General features: G+C 24.1%; 1 long non-coding RNA gene across 2 annotated transcripts; it reads left to right on the top strand.

Moving 5' to 3' along the window:
* The first annotated feature begins 5396 nt into the window (after window positions 1–5396).
* On the top strand, window positions 5397–6269 carry LOC133793776 (uncharacterized). Of its 2 annotated transcripts, XR_009874947.1 has the most exons (4): window positions 5397–5559; window positions 5795–5893; window positions 5977–6111; window positions 6189–6269. It is a non-coding gene; the product is annotated as an uncharacterized LOC133793776 (long non-coding RNA). The 2 variants fall into 2 exon arrangements; XR_009874946.1 differs by lacking the exon at window positions 5795–5893.
* The last annotated feature ends 2542 nt before the right edge of the window (window positions 6270–8811 follow it).

Below are 8811 nucleotides of genomic sequence, written 5' to 3'. Positions count from 1 at the left end.
TGGTGTTTAAAATGTAGGTTTTTTTTTCTCGGATGCGGCATTCTTATGTTACTTATTTTTTTTTTAAAGAAATTATCTATTTTTAATGACTGCAGATTTCAGAAGAGATTGTTTTGGATGACCATACGTACAGCTACAAATACATGCCCAAGTTTCAGAAAGCATATTTCTTCGTTCTTGATATTGGGAAAAACACTTTTCATATTTTGAAGCATATTTGTATAAGATCAAGTAATTCATATTGCACATGCCTTTTGTAAATCTCTTTCTTTGTGAACAGGTGGTATAAGATTTGTCCAAGACCCACTTTGGGAGGAAAAGAGCTTTCAAAAGAGTTAGTGTTTCATCAAAACTGGATTAGTTGGTGAAGATTGTAAAAATAACTTGCGACAAGAATTTAATTAGTCTTATTTTTGTATAAGTCAATATTTTTGTACTTTGTGATTATTTACTAATCAGTTTTATCTGATAGCGTGACCTCGTTGACTAGGATATCCTCCAGTAGTGTTGATTTTTTACTTTTAGTTGTTTTTATTACTGTTTCAATATTTAGTCTAGAATCCATGCAATCAACTTAATCAACATTTGGCAATCAATTAAGTTGTTCTTAATTTATCACTTGGTAATTAAAATACAAAATTTTCAACTAAGATGAAAGTAAAAGTATTGTACAAGTTCAATTTTTATTTTTTGATTAGAGAAAAAATAGCAAATTTTAATATTTTTAAAATCATTATTACCTTTAATTTTAGGTATAATAGACTAATTTATCATTATTTTTTTGTGAATTTTAAAATAAAAAAATATTTAGGAATCCAGCCATATATAATTTGGAAAGGTTCGATACCCAATTAATATAATCTATAAAAATTAAGGAAACCCGAGTAAAAAATTTGACACCTATAACTTAGGTGTTAATATAAAGAATAAGAACTAGAGTACTAAAAAAAAACCTTACATATATATGTACACTACTAAAAAGAGTTTTATGTACTTATATATTACTTTTTACAAAAAAATAATGTTATACTCTTAATGCATGTTTATCTAAGGTGGAAGAGAATCATTTGGATGTTAATAATTGTTATTTATATGTTTACTACAGAGAGAATTTGGTCAGGTAAAGAGAAATTTTTTTGGAAAAAACTCCTCCCTAATCATCACTTAAAGAATCCCATTGCATTTAATGGTTTCTATAATACTTTTTATTTTAATTTTTTAAAAGTAAAAATCGAAATACAATTTTTTTTCCTTTACAAATCTATATATGTCATCAAGTTACTACTTTATATCTCTTCTGTATAAAGTGTAGATAATGAAAATTTTAAATTTTTAACGGTTAATTTTAACCTAATATTCTAAATATTTAACCGAATATATCTCAAAACTAATAGAAATAGATATTTATTAATTATATTAATATAAATTCAAATTCAAATGTTATAAAATATTATAATTATAATAATATATAATACAAAAATAGATATTTAATAATTATATTAATATAAATTCAAATATTATAAAATATTATTATAATAATATTTAATATAAGACTAGATATTTAATACTTATAGTAATATAAATTTAAATATTATAAAATATAATTATAATAATAATATATAATACATAATACTAATTTTTATTAAAAAAATTATCATTTATATTTAAAAATGCTAACATATTATATATATTTAAAAAAACTATAAATAATATTTTGGTTTAATTTTTCTTTTAAAATGTTTATGTCATTATTTTATATATAATATTATTTATTTATTTAAAATTTATATGACAATAATACAAATTTAATAAAAATAATTAATAAATTACCTATAAATAAAACTGATAAATGTGCATTGCACGTTGCTTTTATCTATATCTTTTCTATATAATAAGTGTGTAGATAACGAAAATTTTTTGTTTTAACGGTTTTTTATTTTTTTTAAGGTTAACTTTAACGGAATATTCTTATATTTAACATAATATTATCATATTTAACGGTAGTTTGTAAATACTTAAACTTAAATAAAATAAAATAAATAATTAAAAAATTAAAATAAGATATTTTTGAGATATTATACAATAATAATTATTTAAAAATAATAAATAATTAAACAAATTAAAATAGGATATTTTTGAGATATTTTACAATGATAATTATTTAAAAATAATAAGATCGTATGTTTTATAATTTAAATATAATTTAATTAAACTTAAACTCAGTTGTTAGAATAATATTATATTAAATATATAATATAATCTACTGTGAATTAGCAACAAATTACTTTTTTTTTTTTAAAAACTAACAAGAAACTTAAATTTAAATTTCACGCATAATATTTAATATTACATTAAACATATAGTATATAATCTATTGTTGTCTCTCCCAAATTCAAACACTAGAACAAACATAAACTTAAACAAAAATAATAAATTATTTAATTAAAATATGATATTTATTTGAAATTTATATGACATTAATATAAATTTAATAAAAATAATTAATAAATTCTATAAATAAAACTAAACAAACATATTGCACACTGCTTGTATCTAATATATATATATATATATTAAGAATGACAATTTATTACATAGTTGATTACATTCTTCAGTCAATTTTAATTAAAAAATTATGATTTTTTATATTTTATACTCATTCATTTACCTATTAATTTATGTCAATTCTGATTATATATCAGTAAGCATATCATTAACTCTTAATATTGGTGTATAGCTGGAGCTCATCAATTGATAGTTGCTTGAGGGCAGTAATTAAATTGGTGGTAAAATTTAAATAAAAAGGAAATTATTTTTTAAAAAGTACTGGCCATATATTGAATTTTATTTATAAGTTAAGTTTAGCATGGTCTATGATTGTGACTGCTACAATTTATGTGAGATGTTATTATGAATTTGTGTTATCGCCTTAACTATATATATATATATAGGTGCACTTTTAATGGTTACTACCCATGGAGGGTTACTTTGATATTAATCATTGGATTAAGATCAATGGTTTATATTTATAGTTTTTAATTAAAATTTCTGAAAATAAATTGTGATTTTTTTAAATTTTTATAAGAGTGACATGATGACATGTAGGTCATATAATTATTAAATTAAAGATTTAAAGAAATCATATCTAAACATTATAAAGGAAATTTGTATTATAAATAAGCATTATATATTAATAAAAAAATAACTCAAGAATGTTATAAGTGCTACATTCTAGTTTTCAAAAAGAAAAACTGGTTATTTTTTGGGTTTTCAAAAATATATTGGCTTTGAATGTCGCTGGCGTTTTTGGGATTCTCGGCTCCGATCTCGATCTATAGACAGATATGAAAGTCACTGCCACCACCATAGGACACCTTAGGGTCAAGACTTCAAAGCCGAGTGTCGCGCACCTCCCATATTTGTCATTGTGCAGTAATGCTCTCATATACTTTTGTCATATTTTAATCTTCACTATCGTCCTTATTTTCATTTTATCTTTTTTTTTTCTGGGTTATTTTCTTATGATTTGTCGAAAATATTGAATATTGATAATGTAATTTCTTTGAGTGTACGATTTTAATCTTCACTATTATCCTCATTTTTATTGGATTTGCAGACATTATTTCAATTTAGTGATGCAGAGATAGCATCGTTAGCAAGAAATGGCTTGATGGAGGGAGCATATCTAGGTATCATTATGTGAGATTTGGGAAGTGTCTGAATTACCAGTGCAAGTATTTTGACTATGCAGATTGCAAAAGAAAATTAAGAGCTTAGAAGATTTTTTTTGAAGAAATTGATAGAAACCGAACAAGAAGAAGAAGAAAAGCTCTATACTACAATTATGTATTTTGCTTTAGTAAACTTTTATAAATAGAATTACATATGTTTTATTTGTTATGTGTATTACGTAGATGTTTTGTATACATAAACTAATATTGTAATGTTAAATTGTTATTAGAAAGTGTTTATAAAATTTTATTATATCAAAATATCTACAAATATACATTAAAATGGAATTTATTTTCTGAAATATCATTTAGTAACATTTTTATAGAATGTCACTTAAAAAAAATTTAATATAAAAAACAAGTATGTAAATTATTACTATTCAAATTTTCGTAATATTTGAAAATGATATTTAATTATTTTTAGTTACATTTTTTCAAATGCCACTAAAAAGAATATAGTGTTGCAATAATTACAGTTTGCAACATATTTTAGTTTCTATATATACTTAATAATTTTAACATTAGTGTGTGTATATTTATTATTTTAAAATTTTAATTAATGAAAATTATAATTCTATTAGTTTATTCAATACCTTCAGTAGTTAATGAAAAATTATTATTTTATTTGTTTTCAAAAATAAAAATGGTGATTGATATATTTAATAGCCTCTAATATACATTTAAAAAAAATTATTATTAACATATCGTATATAAATATAGTATATGTTAAAACATCTTTTTGTTATTTTGAGTTTTTATTAAACAAGTCAATATATTTTTAATAATAGGTTTTTTCTATAATAAACATTAAATAATAAAATTTACATAAGTGTTTATTTGAAATAAATTGTCACCTAATTTTTTTGGCAAGAATAATTAATGTGACAAATATCATTCAAACTGATATTTATTACCTAATTAAACTAAATTTTGAAATTCTTTGTATTTATTTATTTTTTAATTTTTTTATCATCTTTATCACTTGCCTATTTAGTATTATTTTTTATTTCTTTTATATAAATATATCCACAATTTCGAAATTAATTGACACTATAAAAATTCCAAATTTGTTATTTTATATATTTATTTATTTATTTTCATTATCTTTTTAACTATTCATCTTCATGAAAATCTAGTTTAGTGAAAAATGTCCAATTTTTTTTAAACTATCTTGGCGAGGAAGCTTCAATTTCAAAGTGTTTCTTGTATGATATTCAATCATTTTTTGTTGTTTGTTTTTCTTTCTTATAGAATTTTGAAATGTTTTAATTGTTAAAAAAAATTATAACATATTTATAACATTTTTTTAAGTGATAATCTTCTTCTTCTTCTTTCTAATAGAAATTCTTGATGGAATCCGATATCGAATGGAGGAAATGAATCGATCATGATTTCAAAGAGATGAGAAATGAATTAGAGTCTCTGAAAAGGCATTTAGAAAACAAGGAAAAATGTAAATGCAGATATGAGAAAAAAATAAAAATAACAAATGAAGAAATTAAAAAAATATCTTCACCATCCCTATCTCTTGAAAAGCAAGTTATTAGTCTAGATCAAAGTGTGTTGTTTGAACATTTTAAACTCGACAATCATTTCATACCAAAAGATAAGGAGCTGTTAGAGTTTATTTTCTCAAACTCCAATCAATTGTAGGTTTGCTATCTTTATGTTTTTTTTTTTTTCTGCAAGTGTTTAAAATATTTTTTTATGTCCTACATTTGTTTTTTTTTTTTTCAAATATAGGGATATTATAGTTGATTGTGGTTATAGTTTTCTACGACGGTGCGACTTTCGTTACCTTGGACCTAATATTGAATTGGAGACAGAGGTAATATGTCCTTTTTTTTTTTTTACACTAACAATGTGAATGTGATTTTTTTTATTTGTAAATATAGATTATTACTATGATATCTTCATTGTTGACTGAAGATGAGAGGTCGAAGAATGGAAAAGAGTGTAAAATTTGGTATTTTCCTGTGAGAGTAATGGTGAGTCTTTTTAATTGTTATTTGTGTCAAGTAACAATTCATGTTTGGAGAATTAATTTTTTTTTTATTTAATAGAAAAACTTATTGCCCGACCCACACTTACCACTATATCAAAGTTGGAAGAGAATGCATTACTACGAAAGATTTATGGGTTCCCTTGACCATTGTAATGAAGTATGAGTCTAAGTTATTTGTAGAACCTATATTTTATTTATTCTTAATTATTATGAAATTTCTAACTTTAATTATACTTGTAGATATATATTCCCATTTTCATCATGAAATACTACATGCTTGCTCGAGTAATTATAAAAAAAAGAAAAGTTAAAGTTTGGGACTCACTTGCTCATGAAAAGTCTCCTATATTACAATCATTTAAGATTGTCGAGATTGTAAGATTTTATTGGTTGATTTTGAAGAAAAAAGTAATTTAAATTTTATTTATTCTAAAAATTGATTCTAAATGCAGTTACGCAATCTTGATTTGGGCTTGGAGAATCAAATAAAAAATACCCCTTGTAATTTCAATTTTGCTAGCTTTTGCATTGTTCGTGCAACTAATGTCCTTAGACAATCAAATTTGTACGATTGTGGAATCTTCGTCATATTATTTATGATTCATGGTTGCAAGCTTGATTCAAGGTCTTTCACGGTTAGTTCTATTTGTGATAATATTTTTTATTATCTTTTTAAAAGAGTACACTTGACCTTGTTTTTTTTTTTGTTATTGTAGTTTGACTCTAATGAAGAGAGGTATTACATAACTACGTGGCTTGCAAGTTCAAACTACAATAAGAATAGAGGAGAATTAATGCAGAAAGCCCGAGATTACAATTCAAGAAGACGATAATAGCATGTTTGCACTTATTTTTTTTTATGTAGAATATTAATATTTTGAATAAAGTTGTATGAAGGAAAAACAACCTTATTTTATTTAAATTTTCTAAATTACAACTTGATTAAATGTCTAATTATTTCACTATAGAACAAATTAATTTTAAATATGCTAATCATTTAAAAAAAAAAAAAAGTGAATGGTATTTGTAAGGTAAATTTCAAAAGTTATTAATTAATTAATTACCAATAAAAAATTAATGTCTAATTATCTCAAACAATCACAAATTATTCACTTATCAACTTAACCATTTAGATAATTTATCCAATGAAAATTAGTACATGATTTAGGGAATATGAATGGATTATATTTTTGTTCTGATAAACTTCAACACATTTATTTAATTAAGTAGATGGTATATTTTTTAAACACTAAATATTTCTTTTAAATCATTAAATAATTTCGAATTTGGTCTAGCTATTTTTTTTGGGGGGGGGGGGGGGGGGGGGGGGGGGGGGGTTATATTAAAAATTAATTTTACGTCCAAAATTTTTGAAATTAAATACATTGTTGACTTTGTTGGGTTTTATGCCCTTATAAAACCATGTCGGACATGTAGCATGATTTCATATTATCAATAAAAGTAGTAGAAATCATTTAGTTTGAAAACCGTGTTGCTTGCTTGTTTTATTACATGATTACTAAAATAATACAAATATTTATAAAATCCCGAACATATGGATAGTTACAATTATAGTGACTAGGTCACAGTGGATTATAGTTGTAATTATATGTTCAAAAGAACGAGTCCTAAGATTAGATCAGTGCATTGGATTTTCACTGATTAGGCAATCTACGATATGATCTACTTACACATTCAGGGTGTGATGTCTTGTCCAAGGCATCGACCAAGTAGATAAGATCGGATGTATTTAGTTACATCGGACTAGGACCGATATTGATTATTGATTGATAAATAAGTATCGTTGTTATCAAATCTAATCAATGTCACAACGTTGACCATATATTAAGTCAATCTTAATTCTGAGTGATAATATTATGCTAATTATATTATTTAAATCTTTTGACTTGTTCGTTACCAGCTTACCCTACGGTCTAGCCCATACTTACATCTTGGAGATTTAGTAATGTAATTGAGTGGGAGTATTATTCATAGATATGAAATCTATAACTTCTGTATGAGAAGTGAAAAGATGATTTCCTTAACTGCTTTGTTCAAAAGGTTAAATGATTGAGATCTCATTTCTGTGATTAAGTTCATGGAAATATCATTTATAAGGAACTTAGTGGGAGTTAAGGATAAAATACTGATGAGGGGTAAAACGGTAATTTGCACCCAGCTTGTTAGTAAGTCATCAATAGAGGATTGACTAACTATAATGGTTATAACAATGGATAACGTATTTATAGTTTGGAAAATAACGTTCTATGAATTCAAGAGTTCAATTCCAAGTCTATAGTGGAGTCACGAGGAATTAATAAGGTAGTGAAATTATTTGTAAATAAATTCACAGTAACTTATTGGAGCTTGATTTCATGGATCCATGGTCCCCGCATCACCTTTGAGTAAATCATCTAGAATGTCTCAATTAATTGATTTAATTATCAATTATGATTTTTTAAAGTTGACTAGGTCAATTTTGGAAAATTTATAGACATATGAGATTTAGAGAATAAAAGATAATCTTTGGGTAAATTTATTAATATTGATAAATTGGTATCAATATAAATAAATAATATTAAATCAAGTTTCAAATTATAATTAGTTAATTTGAATAAGGATTTAATTAATTAATTAAAAATAAATAAATAAAATGTTTTGAATTTAGGCCCAGTTGGGATTTAAATTCAAAACAAAAAGATTGGGCCCAAGTCCATTTATGGCAGCCCAATGCTTTTATTTTTGTTTATTATTTTTAATTAATTTAAATTTAAATAAATTCCATTAAGTTGCCTATATAAGGAATATGATATCTAGGGTTTTCACAAGCAAGTCAGTCTCAGTTGATTTGGGTAAGTGAAAATCTAGACACTCTAATCATTTCTTAGCCACTCTCTCTTCTTCTTCTCTTCAAGATCTCTATCTCATGTGTTGAGAACCAGCCCACACTAGTTCTAGGTTGATCAAAGGCTTGGTGAGGAAGACTATGCTGCTGATCTTGTTCAATCTCTTGATAATACTCTGCTACAGAAAGGAATCAAGGGTTAGAGAGATTGAAGGAATGAGTTGTTCCAG

The sequence above is a fragment of the Humulus lupulus genome, chromosome 8 (genome assembly GCF_963169125.1).
Source record: "Humulus lupulus chromosome 8, drHumLupu1.1, whole genome shotgun sequence".
NCBI classification, from domain to species: Eukaryota; Viridiplantae; Streptophyta; class Magnoliopsida; order Rosales; family Cannabaceae; genus Humulus; species Humulus lupulus.
Note: the sequence above shows the minus strand (reverse complement) of the source record. Positions and strands in the feature narration are given on the sequence as shown.